The sequence below is a fragment of the Scyliorhinus torazame genome, chromosome 19 (genome assembly GCF_047496885.1).
Source record: "Scyliorhinus torazame isolate Kashiwa2021f chromosome 19, sScyTor2.1, whole genome shotgun sequence".
Taxonomy (NCBI): domain Eukaryota; kingdom Metazoa; phylum Chordata; class Chondrichthyes; order Carcharhiniformes; family Scyliorhinidae; genus Scyliorhinus; species Scyliorhinus torazame.
Window position 1 is genome coordinate 38,211,037 of NC_092725.1, and position 14,699 is coordinate 38,225,735.

General features: G+C 54.7%; 1 protein-coding gene across 5 annotated transcripts in view; it reads left to right on the top strand.

The window, feature by feature from the left end:
* LOC140396089 (ras-related protein Rab-19-like) overlaps positions 1 to 14,699 on the top strand; it is a 180,869-nt gene that overhangs the window by 5,464 nt on the left and 160,706 nt on the right. Inside the window, exon 1 of one of the 5 annotated variants that reach the window (XM_072484194.1) lies at positions 9,519 to 9,620. The exons of the other annotated variants lie outside the window; for them this stretch is intronic. The gene's annotated coding sequence lies outside the window, so the exon portion shown is untranslated. Of the gene's footprint in view, positions 1 to 9,518; positions 9,621 to 14,699 lie in introns of those variants that run through there. 5 annotated transcript variants of the gene reach the window in all.

The following is a 14,699-nucleotide window of genomic DNA, read 5'->3' on the forward strand; positions in this document are numbered from 1 at the left end:
TCTGTGATTGCCTGTTTGGGGGGGTGAGTCTGTGATTGCCTGTTTGGGGGTGTCTGTGATTGCCTGTTTGGGGGGGATGGGTGATTACCTGTTTGGGGCGAGTCTGTGACTGCCTGTTTGGGGGGAGGGTCTGTGATTGCCTGTTTGGGGGGGTGAGTCTGTGATTGCCTGTTTGGGGGGGTGAGTCTGTGATTGCCTGTTTGGGGGGTGTCTGTGATTGCCTGTTTGGGGGGGATGGGTGATTACCTGTTTGGGGCGAGTCTGTGACTGCCTGTTTGGGGGGAGGGTCTGTGATTGCCTGTTTGGGGGGTGAGTCTGTGATTGCCTGTTTGGGGGGGTGATTGCCTGTTTGGGGTGAGTCTCTGATTGCCTGTTTGAGGGGGGGGTTCTGTGATTGCCTGTTTGGCGGGGGGGGGTGATTGCCTGTTTGGGGTGAGTCTGTGATTGCCTGTTTGAGGGGGGGGGGTTCTGTGATTGCCTGTTTGGGGGGGGGTGATTGCCTGTTTGGGGTGAGTCTGTGATTGCCTGTTTGAGGGGGGGGGAGTCTGTGATTGCCTGTTTGAGGGGGGGGGTTCTGTGATTGCCTGTTTGGGGGGGGGCTGTGATTGCCTGTTTGGGGTGAGTCTGTGATTGCCTGTTTGAGGGGGGGGGGTTCTGTGATTGCCTGTGGGGGGGGGGGGGCTGTGATTGCCTGTTTGGGGTGAGTCTGTGATTGCCTGTTTGAGGGGGGGGGTTCTGTGATTGCCTGTTTGGGGGTGGGGCTGTGATTGCCTGTTTGGGGTGAGTCTGTGATTGCCTGTTTGAGGGGGGGGTCTGTGATTGCCTGTTTGGGGGGGGGGGTGTGATTGCCTGTTTGGGGGGGGGTGATTGTATATTTGGGCTGAGTCTGTGATTGCTGTTTGGGGGGGTGATTGCCTGTTTTGGGGGGGGTGATTGCCTGTTTGGGGTGAGTCTGTGATTGACTGTTTAGGGGGGTGGTGATTGCCTGTTTGGGGTGAGTCTGTGATTGACTGTTTGGGGGGGGTGATTGACTGTTTGGGGGGGGGGGGGTGATTGCTTGTCCCAAAACAGGCAATCAGTCTGTGATTGCCTGTTTTTTTGGGGGGTGAGTCTGTGATTGCCTGTTTTTTTTTTGGGGGGGTGAGTCTGTGATTGCCTGTTTGGGGGGGTGAGTCTGTGATTGCCTGTTTGGGGGTGTCTGTGATTGCCTGTTTGGGGGGGATGGGTGATTACCTGTTTGGGGCGAGTCTGTGACTGCCTGTTTGGGGGGAGGGTCTGTGATTGCCTGTTTGGGGGGGTGAGTCTGTGATTGCCTGTTTGGGGGGGTGAGTCTGTGATTGCCTGTTTGGGGGGTGTCTGTGATTGCCTGTTTGGGGGGGATGGGTGATTACCTGTTTGGGGCGAGTCTGTGACTGCCTGTTTGGGGGGAGGGTCTGTGATTGCCTGTTTGGGGGGTGAGTCTGTGATTGCCTGTTTGGGGGGGTGATTGCCTGTTTGGGGTGAGTCTGTGATTGGATGTTTGAGGGGGGGCTGTGATTGCCTGTTTGAGGGGGTCTGTGATTGCCTGTTTGAGGGGGGGCTGTGATTGCATGTTTGGGGGGCTTTCTGTGATTGCCTGTTTGGGGGGGTTCTGTGATTGCCTGTTTGGGGGGATTCTGTGATTGCCTGATTGGGGGGGGGTGATTGCATGTTTGGGCTGAGTCTGTGATTGCCTGTTTGGGGGGGCGGGGATGATTGCCTGTTTGTGGGGGGGGTGTGGTGTGATTGCCTGTTTGGGGGGGGGGTGATTGCATGTTTGGGCTGAGTCTGTGATTGCCTGTTTGGGGGGGGTGTGATTGCCTGTTTGGGGGGGGGTGATTGCCTGTTTGGGGGGGGGGGTTGATTGCCTGTTTGGGGGGGGGGTGATTGCCTGTTTGGGGGGAGGGTGATTGCCTGTTTGGGGGGGGTGATTGCCTGTATGGGGGGGGGGCTATGATTGCCTGTTTGGGCGGGGGTCTGTGATTGACTGTTTGGGGGGGGGGTGATTGCCTGTTTGAGGTGAGTCTGTGATTGCCTCTTTGGGGGTGGGTCTCTGATTGCCTGTTTGTGGGGGGGTCTGTGATTGCCTGTTTGAGGGGGTCTGTGATTGCCTGTTTGGGGGTGAGTCTGTGATTGCCTGTTTGGGGGGTGAGTCTGTGATTGCCTGTTTGGGGGGTGAGTCTGTGATTGCCTGTTTGGGGGGTGAGTCTGTGATTGCCTGTTTGGGGGGTGAGTCTGTGATTGCCTGTTGGGGGGTGAGTCTGTGATTGCCTGTTTGGGGGGTGAGTCTGTGATTGCCTGTTTGGGGGGTGAGTCTGTGATTGCCTGTTTGGGGGGTGAGTCTGTGATTGCCTGTTTGGGGGGGGTCTGTGATTGCCTGTTTGGGGGGGGTCTGTGATTGCCTGTTTTGGGGGGTCTGTGATTGCCTGTTTGGGGGATGGGTCTGTGATTGCCTGTTTGGGGGGGGGTCTGTGATTGCCTGTTTGGGGGGGGGGTCTGTGATTGCCTGTTTGGGGGTGGGTCTGTGATTGCCTGTTTGTGGGGGGGTCTGTGATTGCCTGTTTGGGGGGGGTCTGTGATTGCCTGTTTGGGGGGGGGTCTGTGATTGCCTGTTTGGGGGGGGGTCTGTGATTGCCTGTTTGGGGGGGGCTGTGATTCCCTGTTTTGGGGAGGGCTGTGATTGCCTGTTTGGGGGGGGGCTGTGATTGCCTGTTAGGGGGTGAGTCTGTGATTGCCTGATTGGGTGGGGGTCTGTGATTGCCTGTTTGGGGGGGGAGGGTGATTGTATATTTGGGCTGAGTCTGTGATTGCCTGTTTGGGGGGGTGATTGCCTGTTTTGGGGGGGGTGATTGCCTGTTTGGGGTGAGTCTGTGATTGACTGTTTGGGGGGGTGGTGATTGCCTGTTTGGGGTGAGTCTGTGATTGACTGTTTGGGGGGGGGTGATTGACTGTTTGGGGGGGGGGGGTGATTGCTTGTCCCAAAACAGGCAATCAGTCTGTGATTGCCTGTTTTTTTGGGGGGTGAGTCTGTGATTGCCTGTTTTTTTTGGGGGGGGGTGAGTCTGTGATTGCCTGTTTGGGGGGGTGAGTCTGTGATTGCCTGTTTGGGGGTGTCTGTGATTGCCTGTTTGGGGGGGATGGGTGATTACCTGTTTGGGGCGAGTCTGTGACTGCCTGTTTGGGGGGAGGGTCTGTGATTGCCTGTTTGGGGGGGTGAGTCTGTGATTGCCTATTTGGGGGGGTGAGTCTGTGATTGCCTGTTTGGGAGGGTGTCTGTGATTGCCTGTTTGGGGGGGATGGGTGATTACCTGTTTGGGGCGAGTCTGTGACTGCCTGTTTGGGGGGAGGGTCTGTGATTGCCTGTTTGAGGGGTGAGTCTGTGATTGCCTGTTTGAGGGGGGGGGGTTCTGTGATTGCCTGTTTGGGGGGGGGCTGTGATTGCCTGTTTGGGGTGAGTCTCTGATTGCCTGTTTGAGGGGGGGGGGTTCTGTGATTGCCTGTTTGGCGGGGGGGGGTGATTGCCTGTTTGGGGTTAGTCTGTAATTGCCTGTTTGAGGGGGGGGGTTCTGTGATTGCCTGTTTGGGGGGGGTGATTGCCTGTTTGGGGTGAGTCTGTGATTGCCTGTTTGAGGGGGGGGTTCTGTGATTGCCTGTTTGGGGGGGGGGCTGTGATTGCCTGTTTGGGGTGAGTCTGTGATTGCCTGTTTGAGGGGGGGGGGTTCTGTGATTGCCTGTGGGGGGGGGGGCTGTGATTGCCTGTTTGGGGGGGGGGTGATTGTATATTTGGGCTGAGTCTGTGATTGCCTGTTTGGGGGGGTGATTGCCTGTTTTGGGGGGGGTGATTGCCTGTTTGGGGTGAGTCTGTGATTGACTGTTTGGGGGGGTGGTGATTGCCTGTTTGGGGTGAGTCTGTGATTGACTGTTTGGGGGGGGGGGTGATTGACTGTTTGGGGGGGGGGTGATTGCTTGTCCCAAAACAGGCAATCAGTCTGTGATTGCCTGTTTTTTTGGGGGGTGAGTCTGTGATTGCCTGTTTTTATTGGGGGGGGGGTGAGTCTGTGATTGCCTGTTTGGGGGGGTGAGTCTGTGATTGCCTGTTTGGGGGTGTCTGTGATTGCCTGTTTGGGGGGGATGGGTGATTACCTGTTTGGGGCGAGTCTGTGACTGCCTGTTTGGGGGGAGGGTCTGTGATTGCCTGTTTGGGGGGGTGAGTCTGTGATTGCCTGTTTGGGGGGGTGAGTCTGTGATTGCCTGTTTGGGGGGTGTCTGTGATTGCCTGTTTGGGGGGGATGGGTGATTACCTGTTTGGGGCGAGTCTGTGACTGCCTGTTTGGGGGGAGGGTCTGTGATTGCCTGTTTGGGGGGTGAGTCTGTGATTGCCTGTTTGGGGGGGTGATTGCCTGTTTGGGGTGAGTCTGTGATTGGATGTTTGAGGGGGGGCTGTGATTGCCTGTTTGAGGGGGTCTGTGATTGCCTGTTTGAGGGGGGGCTGTGATTGCATGTTTGGGGGGCTTTCTGTGATTGCCTGTTTGGGGGGGGTTCTGTGATTGCCTGTTTGGGGGGATTCTGTGATTGCCTGATTGGGGGGGGGTGATTGCATGTTTGGGCTGAGTCTGTGATTGCCTGTTTGGGGGGGCGGGGATGATTGCCTGTTTGTGGGGGGGGGGGTGGTGTGATTGCCTGTTTGGGGGGGGGGGTGATTGCATGTTTGGGCTGAGTCTGTGATTGCCTGTTTGGGGGGGGTGTGATTGCCTGTTTGGGGGGGTGTGATTGCCTGTTTGGGGGGGGGGGTTGATTGCCTGTTTGGGGGGGGGGGTGATTGCCTGTTTGGGGGGAGGGTGATTGCCTGTTTGGGGGGGGTGATTGCCTGTTTGGGGGGGGGGCTATGATTGCCTGTTTGGGCGGGGGTCTGTGATTGACTGTTTGGGGGGGTCTGTGATTGCCTGTTTGGGGGGGTCTGTGATTGCCTGTTTGGGGGTGAGTCTGTGATTGCCTGTTTGGGGGGTGAGTCTGTGATTGCCTGTTTGGGGGGTGAGTCTGTGATTGCCTGTTTGGGGGGTGAGTCTGTGATTGCCTGTTTGGGGGGTGAGTCTGTGATTGCCTGTTGAGGATGAGTCTGTGATTGCCTGTTTGGGGGGTGAGTCTGTGATTGCCTGTTTGGGGGGGGGTTCTGTGATTGCCTGTTTGGGGGGGGGGCTGTGATTGCCTGTTTGGGGTGAGTCTGTGATTGCCTGTTTGAGGGGGGGGTTCTGTGATTGCCTGTGGGGGGGGGGGGGCTGTGATTGCCTGTTTGGGGGGGGGTGATTGTATATTTGGGCTGAGTCTGTGATTGCCTGTTTGGGGGGGTGATTGCCTGTTTGGGGTGAGTCTGTGATTGACTGTTTGGGGGGGTGGTGATTGCCTGTTTGGGGTGAGTCTGTGATTGACTGTTTGGGGGGGGGGTGATTGACTGTTTGGGGGGGGCTGATTGCTTGTCCCAAAACAGGCAATCAGTCTGTGATTGCCTGTTTTTTTGGGGGGTGAGTCTGTGATTGCCTGTTTTTATTGGGGGGGGGGCGAGTCTGTGATTGCCTGTTTGGGGGGGTGAGTCTGTGATTGCCTGTTTGGGGGTGTCTGTGATTGCCTGTTTGGGGGGGATGGGTGATTACCTGTTTGGGGCGAGTCTGTGACTGCCTGTTTGGGGGGAGGGTCTGTGATTGCCTGTTTGGGGGTGTGTGTCTGTGATTGCCTGTTTGGGGGGGTGAGTCTGTGATTGCCTGTTTGGGGGGTGTCTGTGATTGCCTGTTTGGGGGGGATGGGTGATTACCTGTTTGGGGCGAGTCTGTGACTGCCTGTTTGGGGGGAGGGTCTGTGATTGCCTGTTTGGGGGGTGAGTCTGTGATTGCCTGTTTGGGGGGGTGATTGCCTGTTTGGGGTGAGTCTGTGATTGGATGTTTGAGGGGGGGCTGTGATTGCCTGTTTGAGGGGGTCTGTGATTGCCTGTTTGAGGGGGGGCTGTGATTGCATGTTTGGGGGGCTTTCTGTGATTGCCTGTTTGGGGGGGGTTCTGTGATTGCCTGTTTGGGGGGATTCTGTGATTGCCTGATTGGGGGGGGGGTGATTGCATGTTTGGGCTGAGTCTGTGATTGCCTGTTTGGGGGGGCGGGGATGATTGCCTGTTTGTGGGGGGGGGGGGGGGTGGTGTGATTGCCTGTTTGGGGGGGGGTGATTGCATGTTTGGGCTGAGTCTGTGATTGCCTGTTTGGGGGGGTGTGATTGCCTGTTTGGGGGGGGGGTTGATTGCCTGTTTGGGGGGGGGGGTGATTGCCTGTTGGGGGGAGGGTGATTGCCTGTTTGGGGGGGGTGATTGCCTGTTTGGGGGGGGGGTATGATTGCCTGTTTGGGCGGGGGTCTGTGATTGACTGTTTGAGGGGGGGGGTGATTGCCTGTTTGGGGGGGTCTGTGATTGCCTGTTTGGGGGTGAGTCTGTGATTGCCTGTTTGGGGGGTGAGTCTGTGATTGCCTGTTTGGGGGGTGAGTCTGTGATTGCCTGTTTGGGGGGTGAGTCTGTGATTGCCTGTTTGGGGGGTGAGTCTGTGATTGCCTGTTGGGGGGTGAGTCTGTGATTGCCTGTTTGGGGGGTGAGTCTGTGATTGCCTGTTTGGGGGGGGGGTCTGTGATTGCCTGTTTGGGGGGGTCTGTGATTGCCTGTTTTGGGGGGTCTGTGATTGCCTGTTTGGGGGGGGGGTCTGTGATTGCCTGTTTGGGGGGGGGTCTGTGATTGCCTGTTTGGGGGATGGGTCTGTGATTGCCTGTTTGAGGGGGGGTCTGTGATTGCCTGTTTGGGGGGGGGGGTCTGTGATTGCCTGTTTGGGGGTGGGTCTGTGATTGCCTGTTTGTGGGGGGGTCTGTGATTGCCTGTTTGGGGGAGGTCTGTGATTGCCTGTTTGGGGGGGGGTCTGTGATTGCCTGTTTGGGGGGGGGGGTCTGTGATTGCCTGTTTGGGGGGGGTCTGTGATTGCCTGTTTGGGGGGGGTCTGTGATTGCCTGTTTGGGGGGGGGGCTGTGATTCCCTGTTTTGGGGAGGGCTGTGATTGCCTGTTTGGGGGGGGCTGTGATTGCCTGTTGGGGGGTGAGTCTGTGATTGCCTGATTGGGTGGGGGTCTGTGATTGCCTGTTTGGGGGGGGGGTGATTGTATATTTGGGCTGAGTCTGTGATTGCCTGTTTGGGGGGGTGATTGCCTGTTTTGGGGGGGGTGATTGCCTGTTTGGGGTGAGTCTGTGATTGACTGTTTGGGGGGGTGGTGATTGCCTGTTTGGGGTGAGTCTGTGATTGACTGTTTTGGGGGGGGTTGATTGACTGTTTGGGGGGGGGGTGATTGCTTGTCCCAAAACAGGCAATCAGTCTGTGATTGCCTGTTTTTTTGGGGGGTGAGTCTGTGATTGCCTGTTTTCTTTTTGGGGGGGGGTGAGTCTGTGATTGCCTGTTTGGGGGGGTGAGTCTGTGATTGCCTGTTTGGGGGTGTCTGTGATTGCCTGTTTGGGGGGGATGGGTGATTACCTGTTTGGGGCGAGTCTGTGACTGCCTGTTTGGGGGGAGGGTCTGTGATTGCCTGTTTGGGGGGGTGAGTCTGTGATTGCCTGTTTGGGGGGGTGAGTCTGTGATTGCCTGTTTGGGGGGTGTCTGTGATTGCCTGTTTGGGGGGGATGGGTGATTACCTGTTTGGGGCGAGTCTGTGACTGCCTGTTTGGGGGGAGGGTCTGTGATTGCCTGTTTGGGGGGTGAGTCTGTGATTGCCTGTTTGGGGGGGTGATTGCCTGTTTGGGGTGAGTCTGTGATTGGATGTTTGAGGGGGGGCTGTGATTGCCTGTTTGAGGGGGTCTGTGATTGCCTGTTTGAGGGGGGGCTGTGATTGCATGTTTGGGGGGCTTTCTGTGATTGCCTGTTTGGGGGGGGTTCTGTGATTGCCTGTTTGGGGGGATTCTGTGATTGCCTGATTGGGGGGGGGGTGATTGCATGTTTGGGCTGAGTCTGTGATTGCCTGTTTGGGGGGGCGGGGATGATTGCCTGTTTGTGGGGGGGGGTGGTGTGATTGCCTGTTTGGGGGGGGGTGATTGCATGTTTGGGCTGAGTCTGTGATTGCCTGTTTGGGGGGGGTGTGATTGCCTGTTTGGGGGGGCTGTGATTGCCTGTTTGGGGGGGGGGGTTGATTACCTGTTTGGGGGGGGGTGATTGCCTGTTTGGGGGAGGGTGATTGCCTGTTTGGGGGGGGTGATTGCCTGTTTGGGGGGGGGGCTATGATTGCCTGTTTGGGCGGGGGTCTGTGATTGACTGTTTGGGGGGGGGGGTGATTGCCTGTTTGAGGTGAGTCTGTGATTGCCTCTTTGGGGGTGGGTCTCTGATTGCCTGTTTGTGGGGGGGTCTGTGATTGCCTGTTTGGGGGGGTCTGTGATTGCCTGTTTGGGGGTGAGTCTGTGATTGCCTGTTTGGGGGGTGAGTCTGTGATTGCCTGTTTGGGGGGTGAGTCTGTGATTGCCTGTTTGGGGGGTGAGTCTGTGATTGCCTGTTTGGGGGGTGAGTCTGTGATTGCCTGTTTGGGGGGTGAGTCTGTGATTGCCTGTTGGGGGGTGAGTCTGTGATTGCCTGTTTGGGGGGTGAGTCTGTGATTGCCTGTTTGGGGGGTGAGTCTGTGATTGCCTGTTTGGGGGGGGGTCTGTGATTGCCTGTTTGGGGGGGGTCTGTGATTGCCTGTTTGGGGGGGGTCTGTGATTGCCTGTTTTGGGGGGTCTGTGATTGCCTGTTTGGGGGGGGGTCTGTGATTGCCTGTTTGGGGGATGGGTCTGTGATTGCCTGTTTTGGGGGGGGGTCTGTGATTGCCTGTTTGGGGGGGGGGTCTGTGATTGCCTGTTTGGGGGTGGGTCTGTGATTGCCTGTTTGTGGGGGGGTCTGTGATTGCCTGTTTGGGGGGGGGGGTCTGTGATTGCCTGTTTGGGGGGGGGGGGTCTGTGATTGCCTGTTTGGGGGGGGGTCTGTGATTGCCTGTTTGGGGGGGGTCTGTGATTGCCTGTTTGGGGGGGGCTGTGATTCCCTGTTTTGGGGAGGGCTGTGATTGCCTGTTTGGGGGGGGGCTGTGATTGCCTGTTGGGGGGTGAGTCTGTGATTGCCTGATTGGGTGGGGGTCTGTGACTGTCTGTGGGGGGCGTCTGTGATTGTCTGTGGGAGAATGTGGGGGTGGGGTCAGAAATTGCCTGTGGGGGAGTGCTGGGTGGGTCTGAGATTGCCTGTCGGGGAGTGGGGGGGGGTCTGATATTGCCTGTAGGGAGGGGAGGGGGTTTATGTGATTGCCTGTGTGTGTGGGTTGGGGTGGGGGGGGGGGGGGTGATGGGGTCAGTAATTGCGATCTGTGATTGCCTGTAGCGGGAGGATGGGGTCTGTTATTGTATGTGGGGGGGGGGGTCTGTGATTGCCTTGGGGATGTGATTACCTGTTAGGAGTGGTTGGGGGGGGTTGCTTGTGATTGTACTGAGTGCTGGTTGGCTGAGTGGGAGTGCTTTCAGAGTTGGGTGTAAACAGGGAGTTAGGTTCAACTGGGAGAAGAGGCGACAAGAGAGAGAGCTGATTGGTAAGTAGTGGGTGAGGTTGGTAAGTCTTCCCTACTTCTGTCACTTTTTAATGTTTTTTTAATCCATTTTATAGTTCATAATCTGCAAGGGCTATAATTGGTAGTTACGAGGACAAGGAAAGAAGGGCCCGAGAGAATTGTACATAATCTGATATTAAGCATCTTCTAAAGGGTTAATTTAAAGGGTTACGTCATGGCAGGAGATTTCAAAGCCTTAGTTTACTCCTCTTGCTCCATGTGGGAGGCCAGGAATATTTCCAGTACCTCGGGACCAGCATGTGCACAGCAGTGTCTCCAGCTACAACTCCTGGACCAGAGCTGGAGCAGCGGCTGGGAACACTGTGGAGCATCCGCGAAGGTCCAGATTGCGAAGATGTCGTGGATAGCATGTACAGGGAGGTGGTTACACCGCAGGCTCAGATTCCGCAGGTAGGAAGGGAATTCCGGGTGATCACCAGGCAGAACAAGAGAGCAGTGCAGGAATCTCCTGTGGCCATTCCCCTGCAAAGCAGATATACCGCTTTGGATACTGTTGACGAGAAATCCTCTCCGGGGAAAGCAGCGTCAGCCAAAATCATTGCACCACAGTTAGTTCTGCTGCAGAGGGGAGGAGTAAAAAGTGTGAATGCAATAGTTATGGGGATTCAATTGTAAGGGAAATAGACAGGCGTTTCCCTGGCGGTAAACAAGTCTCCAGGATGGTATGTTGCCTCCCTGGTGCTAGGGTCAAGGATGTCTTGCGGTGGTTGCAGGACATTCTGGAGAGGGAGAATGAACAGTCAGTGGTCGTGGTGCACTTCAGTACCAATGATATAGGTAAAAAAAGGGATGAGGTCCTAAAAGCAGAATTTAGGGAGTTAGGAAAAAAGTTGAAAAGTCAGACCTCTAAGGTTGTGATCTAAGGATGTGCTCATCAGTGTAGAAATAGCAGGATACATCGGATAAATACGTGGCTGAAGAGATGGTGTCAGGGGGAGGGTTTCAGATTCCTGGGGCATTGAGACCGATTCTGGGGGAGGTGAGACCCAAACTGGATGGGTTATACCTGGGCAGGACTGGAACTGGTATCCAAGGGTGAGTATTTGCTAGAGTGGTTTGGGAGGGTTTAAACTAATTTGGCAGGGAGATGGCAAGGAGCCAGAGGAGGAGGAAACAAGGACAAAAACAAAAGACAGAAAAGGAAATAAGAAAAGTGATAGGCAGATAAACCAAGGGCCAGATTCAAACAGAACCACAGTGAACAATATTGGGAGCGGGACTAGTAATGTTAAAAAGACAAGGTTAAAGGCTTTGTGCCTTCACACACACAGCATTCACAATAAAGTGGATGAAATAATCACACAGATAGACGTGAACGGGTATGATATAGTCAGGATTACGGAGACATGGCTGCAGGCTGACCAGGGATGGGAACTGAATATCCAGGGGTATTCAGTATTTTGGAAAGATAGACAAAAAGTAAAAGGCGGTGGGGTTGCATTTCTGGTCAAGGAAGAAATTAATGCAATAGTGAGGGAGGATATTAGCTCTGACAATGTGGAATCTGAATGGGGAGAGCTGAGAAACTGCAAGGGGCAAAAATCATTAGTGGGCATCATATATACATACCCAAACTGCGTGATATTGTTAGGAATGGTATTAAACAGGAAAATTAGAGACGCATGCCACAATTCCAAAGAGGAGGAGTTCCAGGAGTGTCTGCAGGATGATTTTCCGGATCAATATGGTGAGGAGCCAAGGAGAGAACTAGACTGGGTACTGGGTAATGAGAATGGAATCATTGACAATCTAGTTGTGAGAGACCCCTTGGGGATGAGCGACCATAATATGGTTGAATTTTTCATCAAGATGTAGAGTGAAGTAGTTGATTCTGAGACTAGGGCCATGAATCCTAATAAAGAAAACTACGATAAAATGAGATGTGAGTTGGCTATGATCGATTGGGGAACGTTACTTAAAGGGATGGCAGTGGATAGGCAATGGCAAACATTCAAGGAGTGCATGGAGGAACTGCAGCAACTGTTCATTCCTGTCTTTCACAAAAGTAAAATGGGAAAAGTGGCCAAACAATGGCTTACAAGCGAAATTAGGGATAGTATTCGATCCAAGTAAGTAGCATTCAAATTGGCCAAGAAAAACAACAGGTCTGAGGATTGGGAGCTGTTCAGAATTCAGCAAAGAAGGACCAAGGGATTGATTAAGAAAGGGAAAATAGAGTACGAAAGTAAGCTTGCAGGGGACATAAAAACTGACTGTGAAAGTTTCCACGTGAAGAAAAAAAGATTGGTGAAGACAAATGTAGGTCCCTTACAGTCAGAAACAGGAGAATGTATTATAGGGGACAAAGAAATGGCTGAGCAACTAAACATATACTTTGGTTCACAAATGAGGACGCAAATAAGATACCATAAATGTTGGTGAATGCAGGGTTTAGTGAGAGGGAGGAATTGAAGGTTATCAATAGAGAAATGGTGTTGGGGAAATTGATGAGATTGAAGGCTGATAAATCCCGAGGGCCTGAGAATCTACATCCCAGGGTACTGTAGGAGGTGGCTCTGGAAATAGTGGATGCATTGGTGGTCATCGTCCAGGATTCCAGAGAATGCGGAACAGTTCCTGCAGATTGGAGGGTGGCTAATGTAACTCCACTTTTTAAAAAAGGGAGGTAGAGGGAAAACAGGGAATTATAGACCAATAAGCCTGACGTCGGTGGTGGAGAAAATTTCAGAATCCATTATCAATGATTTTATAGCAGAGCACTTAGAAAACAGTGGCAGGATCGGACAGAGTCAGCATGGATTTACGAAAGGGAAATCATGCTTGACAAATAGAGCTGATGAGGGGGAGCCAGTGGACGTGGTATATTTGGACTTTCAGTTGGCTTTTAACAAACTCCGGCATAAAACATAAGCATGTAAAACTAAAGCACATGGGATTGGGGCAAGTGTATTGATATGGAGAGAAAACTGGTTGGCAGAGAGGAAACAAAAGGGTAGGAATTAACAGGTCTTTTTCAAATTGGCAGGCAGTGACTAGTGGGGTACCGCAGGGATCGGTGCTGGGACCCAGCTATTCACAATATATATTAATGATTTAGATGAGGGGACAAAATGTCACATCTCCAAATTTGCAGATGACACCAAATTGGGTGGAGGGTGAGCGTGAGGGGGATGCAGAGATCCGTGTGATTTCGGCAAGTTGAGTGAGTGGGCAAATGAATGGCAAATGCAGTATAATTTAGAGAATGTGAGGTTATCCACTTTGGTAGCAAAAACAAGAAGGCCGGTGTTATCTGAATGGCCAGAAAGTCAGAGGGTCTGTGATTGCCAGTGGGGGCGGGGTCTGTGATTGCCGGTGTGGGCGGGGTCTGTGATTGCCAGTGGGGGCGGGGTCTGTGATTGCCGGTGTGGGCGGGGTCTGTGATTGCCAGTGGGGGCGGGGTCTGTGATTGCCGGTGTGGGCGGGGTCTGTGATTGCCAGTGTGGGTGGGGTCTGTGATTGCCATTGGGGGCGGGGTCTGTGATTGCCAGTGGGGACGGGGTCTGTGATTGCCAGTGGGGGCGGGGGTCTGTGATTGCCAGTGGGGGTAGAGTCTGTGATTGCCAGTGGTGGCAGTTTCTGTGATTTCCAGTGAGGTGTGAGGGGGTCTGTGATTGCTGGTTTCGGCGGGGTCTGTGGTTGCCAGTGGGGGTAGGGTCTGTGATTGCCAGTGGTGGCAGTTTCTGTGATTGCCAGTGAGGTGTGAGGGGGTCTGTGATTGCTGGTTTCGGCGGGGTCTGTGGTTGCCAGTGGGGGCAGGGTCTGTGATTGGCAGTGGTGGCAGTTTCTGTGATTGCCAGTGAGGTGTGAGGGGGTCTGTGATTGCTGGTTTGGGCGGGGTCTGTGGTTGCCAGTGGGAGCAGGGTCTGTGATTTCCAGTGGGGGCAGGGTCTGTGGTTGCCAGTGTGGGTTGGGTCTGTGATTGCCAGTGGGGGCGGGGTCTCTGGTTGCCAGAGTGGGTGGGGTTTGTGATTGTCGGTGTGGGCGGGGTCTGTGATTGACAGTGGCGGAAGGCTGGCAGTTTTTTTTATTCGTTCATGGGACATGCGTGTGTGATTGTGGGGGAATGTGGGGGTGGTCTGTGTCTGAGCGGGGATGTGGGGGTGGTCTGTGTCTGAGCAGGGATGTGGGGGTGGTCTGTGTCTGAGCGGGGATGTGGGGGTGGTCTGTGTCTGAGCAGGGATGTGGGGGTGGTCTGTGTCTGAGCGGGGATGTGGGGGTGGTCTGTGTCTGAGCAGGGATGTGGGGGTGGTCTGTGTCTGAGCGGGGATGTGGGGGTGGTCTGTGTCTGAGCAGGGATGTGGGGGTGGTCTGTGTCTGAGCAGGGATGTGGGGGTGGTCTGTGTCTGAGCGGGGATGTGGTGGTGGTCTGTGATTGTGGGGGGATGTGGGGGTGGTCTGTGTCTGAGCGGGGATGTGGGGGTGGTCTGTGTCTGAGTGGGGAGGTGGGGGTGGTCTGTGTCTGAGCGGGGATGTGGGGGTGGTCTGTGATTGTGGGGGGGATGTGGGGGTGGTCTGTGTCTGAGCAGGGATGTGGGGGTGGTCTGTGAATGTGGTGTGATGTGGGGGTGTTCTGTGATTGTGGGGTGATGTGGGGGTGGTCTGTGATTGTGGGGGTGGTCTGTGTCTGAGCAGGGATGTGGGGGTGGTCTGTGTAAGAGGGGGAATGTGGGGGTGGTCTGTGATTGTGGGGGTGGTCTGTGATTGTGGGGAAATGTGGGGGTGGTCTGTGATTGTGGGGGAATGTGGGGGTGGTCTGTGATTGTGGGGGAATGTGGGGGTGGTCTGTGTCTGAGCGGGAATGTGGGGGTGGTCTGTGATTGTGGGGTTGGTCTGTGTCTGAGTGGGAATGTGGGGGTGGTCTGTGATTGTGGGGGAATGTGGGGGTGGTCTGTGTCTGAGTGGGGATGTGGGGGTGGTCTGTGATTGTGGGGGGATATGGGGGTGGTCTGTGATTGTTGGGGTGGTCTGTGATTGTCTTTGAGGTGATGTGGGGGTGGTCTGTGATTGTGGGGGCGAGGATGTATGGGTGGTCTGTTA